At 43.3% G+C, this 6,812-nt stretch overlaps 1 non-coding gene across 1 annotated transcript; it reads right to left on the reverse strand.

The window, feature by feature from the left end:
* Positions 1–4,072: 4,072 nt before the first annotated feature.
* On the reverse strand, positions 4,073–4,205 carry LOC130477234 (small nucleolar RNA SNORA47). Its single transcript, XR_008933321.1, has one exon. It is a non-coding gene; the product is annotated as a small nucleolar RNA SNORA47 (small nucleolar RNA).
* Positions 4,206–6,812: the final 2,607 nt, after the last annotated feature.

Raw genomic sequence — 6,812 nt, forward strand, 5'->3', positions numbered from 1 at the left:
TTAAACAGAAGGCATGCATGAATTAAAATGGCCCAGGTCTTGACTGGGGGGATTTTGAAATGTGGATAATTTAAGTCAGTTTATTTGCTCTGTGACTTTTCTTTATCCAGCAGGTCAGTGAGTTGAAATATTGATGTCTTGTGTCTTAGACTCATGAACTGATGCAAAAAAAAAAATTTGCTGTGTATGTGTGTGAACACTTTTAGCAAGAGAAGCATCACTGGATGTAATATTGCTATGCCTCATCTAATTCCAATTAATAATTGCCAATATTTTCTAACTATTCGTTAGACAACATCCTATTTTAAACTGAGTACCCATTTATTTTTGGTGACGATCAATTGGCAGTAAGGGATTACTTTCTTCCATGAAGAACTTTAGTGTTGTATAGGAAGCTTGTATCGCACATAGAACTAGCATGTTCAGAAACTGCTGTGATATTCAGAGCCGTTGGGCACGCTAAGAATGATGTGACGCTGCCCTCCCACTTCAGAATCCTATGACTTTATGGTACTTAACCTCAAATTTTTTATGTGTGGTAAGCTGATGTGTAAGAAGAATTCTAGGAGAATCTTTGCCATGAGTGCTAATGTTCTGTATGCTTGGGGAAAGCAGCATTCAGTCATGGGACTCCTGTTATTCTGAAGTGTTATACTCCAGATCTGTACCACATGCTGATTCTTAAGGTGTAGCAACCTTAGGATGTGAACTGCCATTTACCATCTCCATCTTTAAGGCACTTCAAGTCACTTTCAAGGCCTTCTTGATATCTGCAGTACTATTCAATGGTTTAAAGATTTTGTTAAATTAGAATAATTTATCAACCTCTTGGGACCGTTCTGTATCCATTGCTGGCAATGGGATGTAACAAAAGAATCTTGATGGTTCTTTTTCTGCTTTAGAGCAGAGGCCAAACACATAATATTTATTGAAATGTTAATAAACACAATACTTTGGAACTGATGTGGTGTGAGTCTTTATGCTGGGCACGTGGAAGAATCATTGCATAAACTTTTTGTCCTATTTAGCTACCTACAAGTTCTATGAGCCTGTCGCTAAACACATATTTACCTTGCTAGAATCTCATTTAAAAAATAAGGCCATTGATAAAAACATACTTTTGATTGAAGTTTCTCCTCCCACTTTTCTACATAGTTCCATACCTTGAGTGTCAAAGTCAAACTGTTTTGAACTTGCTTTCAGGTAGCAATATTTTGGGACTGCAGCCTTTGTCCTCAACACCATACTTCAGCTACTTGGAAGATTTTGGCTGATACCTTAGACCAGCGGTTCTCAACCTGGGGGTCGAACGACCCTTTCACAGGGGTTGCCTAAGACCATCGGAAAACTCCCTCAGACCCCACGCAGGGCTCTTCCCCCTCCCACCCCCCCTTCTCAGGCTCCCCAGACGAGGAAAGGGAGGAAGCCGCCTCAGTCAGCAACTCGCGCTCTCACTCTTTCCCCCTCCCGCCCCACCAGGCCCAAAACCCACCTCGCCATTGGCCACGCCGCGTCACGTGAGGCCAACGTTCCTTTCCCCCCCTTCCCTCCCTCGTCCCCTCCTGCGCAGTTGGCGGGAGCCGCGGTGGCTTCTTCCTCACGCAGCGTGGGGGACGGGAGGCTGCTCTGCGCTGGGGACACCGGGGATGAGTTTTGCCCCCTGAGGCGGTTCAGATGGGCAAATTGGAGCCCTCTGGCGTTTCCTCCCCCTCCCCAGGGTCTCTTGTCTGAGGGGGAGCCGTTGCAGGCTCCGTGAGAGGCTTAGGTCGGGCTCAGCTTTTGTGCTTGGTTTCTGCCTTCTCTTCCCTGCCGCAGTTTCTGCATTGAAAACTGCCTTTGGGGGTGGGGGGCGATGGCAGCATTCACAAAAGGAAACATTGCAACCCCTCAGGACATTCTGTTCAAAATTTCGGTACTTCAGGAAGGAAGAGCAAAACATGGCTCAGTGGAAGAGCATCTGCTTGGCATGCAGAAGGTCCCAGGTTCAATCCCCGGCATCTTCAGTTAAAGCAGTGGTTCCCAAACCTTTTGCATCATGGAGCACTTTTCAGGAGAGAAATTAGTCATTAATTTTCACCTAGCAATGACAGTAGCGTTTTTCTTTCCAGTCTCTTCACAGAGCACTAGGAGATGTTTCGTGGAGCACCAAGTGCTCCATGGAGCACAGTTAGGAAACAGCTGAGTTAAAGGATCAGAATTTCGGTGATGTGAAAGGCCTTGACCTAAGACCCTGGAGAGCTGCTTCCAGTCTGAGTGGACAATACTGAGGATCTGATTCAATAGAAGGCAGCTTTGTGCGTTTGCAAAACTTCCAAGGAGATAGATCGGCATGGGTCTTAGTCTGTCTGTAGCAGTAGAAAAGAGCAAGAATCTAGCACCTTAAAGACTAACAACATTTCTGCCAGGGTATATGGGCTTTCGTGAGTCACAGCTCACCTTCACGGCTCACTCCTTCCAAGGGCAGGGAGATTTTGATTGTGAACGAATTGGGGTTGGGTGTTTCTTTCCTACTGGTGTATTTTATTTTTATTTACTGTGTTGGCGTCTCCAATGATCCCAGGCGGAGCATATGGTTCCCCTGAATTGCTTTATGTTCATGAACACAATTAGCTGCCTTACACAAACCTAACGTAACATCTAAAATGTCTCCCTATGTGATGAAAATACATCCTGCATATCAGATATTTACATTACGATTCATAACAGTAGCAAAATTACAGGTATGAAGTAGCAACGAAAATAATTTTATGGTTGGGGGTCACCACAACATGAGGAACTGTATTAAAGGGTCACGGCATTAGGAAGGTTGAGAACCACTGCCTTAGACTCCCAATATGTCACCAGTGACTTAAATATTTGTACCCTACCTCATCTCATGCTTCGGGAAATTGAGACAGTAACAGCCTAGGTTAGGGGTGCTGAATTCATTTATTACAAGGGCTGGATTCACCACAAGTGTTAGTCAGGCCCTGCATATTACAAAATACCAAGTGCAACTCCTATTTCATTAAAATTAATTAAATATTAGTATTAACTCCTCGGGGGATACTGTGTGTCAAAGCTTGACAGACAATTGGAGAGGTATGCAGGAGCATGCAACTTTATGAAGTCAAATGTATTTCATAAGGGAATAGTGGGTAGCGACTATTCCTTCATTTCATTATAGTGTAATGTTTCTACAGCAGTTGTGATTCTTATTACCAGTGGATTTCAAGCCTCCAGCAAGTGCAATTTTACAGAAGCAAAATCCTCATAAACAATTTATAAGGTAAGCAATTTAAGCACAGGGCTTTAACCTGCAGTTAGTGAAATTTGGGAAGAATTTTCAAAGTATAGTGCAGACCTTCTCAACTGCTTTTATAGGCACTGATAAAAACCGAATGAAAGCATAGAAAATGGTGGGGATAGAGAATTGAAAGAATTTCTTGTATTCCAATTAATAGCACTAAAATAGCTATAGGTCTCATTAGGCCCCACTTAATAGTTACAAAAAGTAGACCCAGATTTATTTAATATGGTTATTGTGGTTCAGAAATAAAGACTCAAGTTCCATTTTAAATATGGATGGTGGCAAAGATCCCTATTTGATACATCCACACCTTTGAGTGTCTATGCAAGTAATGTTACACATTGAAGACTTATCTTGTGCTGTGGCTGTCTTGATTCCTTCCAAGCCTTCATAAATTCCTATTGAAAAACAAAAATAAGTATGAAACTTGGCTCTTAAACTATCTCAGGTCTATAGCGTTGATCCTATACTTGGCAAGTAAAGCTGGGCTTTGCTGCCACAGTCTTCTGTTACCTTCATGGGTCAGTGAACCCTCAGAAACATAAGGATAGGAGTTGGGGACTGCAACAGGAGGGGTGAATCAGTTTTTAAAAATTGCCCTCTTCCACTACTGGAAGTACCTAAAAGCAGAAAAGCCATGTAGGATCCAAGCCTATAGATGTAAAAAATAATGTGTGTTCTTTACTCATAAGCCTGAACCCAGCAGAAATCTTAAATCTGCTAAACAGAGTTCTTAGGCACAGGACCTGCCCCTTTAAACAGGCATTGTTACATCAATTATATGATGTGTGTGCAAACAGCAGCTTTGTTTCCTCACTGATCAGAGGAACACGTTTTGCTTTGCACCATTTTGATTTTGGAGGCTATAACCAATAAAAAGCAATATATTTGACTGCCTTACCTTCTCAATCCTCCAGAAATAGTTGCAATTTGTAATTATGCACAAGATTAAATACCTCTGAACAAGACTTTTTTCAAAGATTAAGCATTTATTCAAAAGTGTTCTATGACGTACTGTGGCTATAACCACCAGAATAAACCTGATGCAGCAAAAATGTGTGTTCAATTCTGCTCCCCCCCCCAATGAAATGGCATCTTGTTTTTAAATGTTGCCCAGGTATAATAAAAGTTGTGTGTCACCTTAGAGACAAGTATTTCCGTATTGCTCAGTAAAACCAGAAGTCCACAAAGTGGCTGCATCAACCGTCGAGATCCTGAGATAAATAATTCACAGTGGGTAGCCGTGTTAGTCTGTCTGCAGTAGTAGTAAAGGGCAAGAGTCCAGTAGCACCTTAAAGACTAACAAAAATATTTTCTGGCAGGCCACAGTTCATACCCTACCAGAAAATATTTTTGTTAGTCTTTAAGGTGCTACTGGACTCTTGCCCTTTTCTACTACTGAGATAAATAGTTCGGGAGAGGCCACAAGGAGGAAACCCTACCGTTTACAACGTCAGGCTGCATATTTACTTAAGGATAAGCCTCATGCTAGGAAAAGTTGAGGGCAGCAGGAAAAGAGGAAGACCCAACAAGAGGTGGATTGACTCAATAAAGGAAGCCACGGCCTTCAATTTGCAAGATCTGAGCAAGGCTGTCAAAGTTAGGACCTTTTGGAGGACTTTCATTCATTCATAGGGTCGCCATGAGTCGGAAGCGACTTGACGGCACTTAACACACACAAGCCTCAGTGGAGCATTTTCTTCTGCATGAACCTCTACGTGGATTTTTACATTGCATTCATTGGAAACCGCCTTTAGATTTTTTTTTATTTTTTTTAATCGGAGAGTGTAACAGCTACTGCAAAGAAACGATGCAGCCGAAGATCAGACGGCCAGGCACTTACCACAAAGAATCCTGTTCTCTCTCCCTCGGTATGAGCTCCCAGCTTGACCCAGTGTCATTTTCCCTAACGCTTCTCGGGGCAAGTTTTCCAAGGCGGAGGAGGCGGATATGGGGCGCCGTCTCCACCGAGCTCAGTTTTCTTCCAATAACTCCGCAAGTTCGGACTATCTTCCAAATGTATGAACTGAATATAAAGCAGCAGGTTTTTACAAGCACGTGGGAAATATCAGTGATAAAGTACGGCACATCCTCAGACTACACCACAAGGCAGCCATCTTTCTCTGCTGGGGAGGGGAAGAGGGAAGCCTGCCACGTGTTTTCCTTAAAGGGGCAAGGCAGTTTTCTCTGTTCGGCTCCCCACGGGGGGAGGGGCGAAAACGCACGGGAGGTTTTTGCCTGGGATTTGCCGCTCTCTAGATGCGCATTTCCCCCCATCTGAATCCTCAAAACTCGGCACGGGGGCTTATTTTTGAGTTTTTGGCTGGGGGAAATGTGCATTTAGAGAGCAGCAAATCCCAGGCAAAACCTCCCATGCGTTTTCGCCAAAGGTTTCGAACACCCTCGCCTTTTATTTCAAGCCAAAACATCGACGTCGCGCATGCTTGAGCAAACATAGGTGAACTTTTTTAAATCTCCCCAGTCCATTTTTTTAACTTAGCAGTTGAGGGGGGGGGGGTTGGAACCTTTTAAAATGGCGTTAAAATTTACAGAGTATGTTCCATGTGTGGTTTAACAGCTATCTCCAAGGACTTAGTCCTAATTATGCTGACCAGCAAAGAATGGTCTCCTTTGGTGAACATCAAGTAGCTATTTGAGGGCAGGAAGGCGGGGTATACATTTTGTGTGCGCGTGTGTTTGAATCCCAGCCATTTTTTGCTATTCAGTATTGTTCACATTTCTCAGAGTACTTGCATGATACATAAACATTATTAGAAATTTTGCTGTAGAGTAGCAAAGGGTAATGCAGTTCTACAGATCAAAAGTGCTCCGATGTTCAACCAACCTATATGATTCTTTCTAGAGAGGGTGATGGGATATAGTGGTAAGTGCTGAGAATGTTGTAACATGACTAGCGGAACAGGGGAACACATCACTTCCTTGGGAGGTGGTGAGCTGTCCCTCCCTGGAGGTTTTTAAGAAGAGGTGAGATGGCCATCTGTCAGCAATGCTGATTCTATGACCTTAGGCAGATCATGAGAGGGAGGGCATCTTGGTCATCTTCTGGGCATGGAGTAGGGGTCACTGGGGGTGTGGCTGGGGAGGTAGTTTGGAATTCCCAGCATTGTGCAGGGGGTTGGACTAGATGACTCTGGTGATCCCTATGATTCTAGTGATAATTCCTGGCTGTCCAACCAAACATTGTTGCTGATTGAAGATGTGCAATATATGGACCATTAACCTTCTCTTCCCTTGTTGGACTATGAGAACTGAAGGAATATCTATAGGCAGACTTCTCAATAGCAATACCTGCTAATATGGCTTTGATTGCAATGCTTCTGTGTTGAGTATCTTCATAAATTCCCCTTATTGTATAACAGAAGATAGCCTCTGGAAAATTAATCCTTAATTCTGGATTAGAATAGATGAAGACTGTCCCTCTCAGTTGGCTTTGTCTTTTGCTGGCTGCATGTATCCCTCCAAGTGAGAAAATAGTGGCTCTCTGGGGCTACTTCAGATCAAG

The sequence above is a fragment of the Euleptes europaea genome, chromosome 4 (genome assembly GCF_029931775.1).
Source record: "Euleptes europaea isolate rEulEur1 chromosome 4, rEulEur1.hap1, whole genome shotgun sequence".
Lineage (NCBI taxonomy): Eukaryota > Metazoa > Chordata > Lepidosauria > Squamata > Sphaerodactylidae > Euleptes > Euleptes europaea.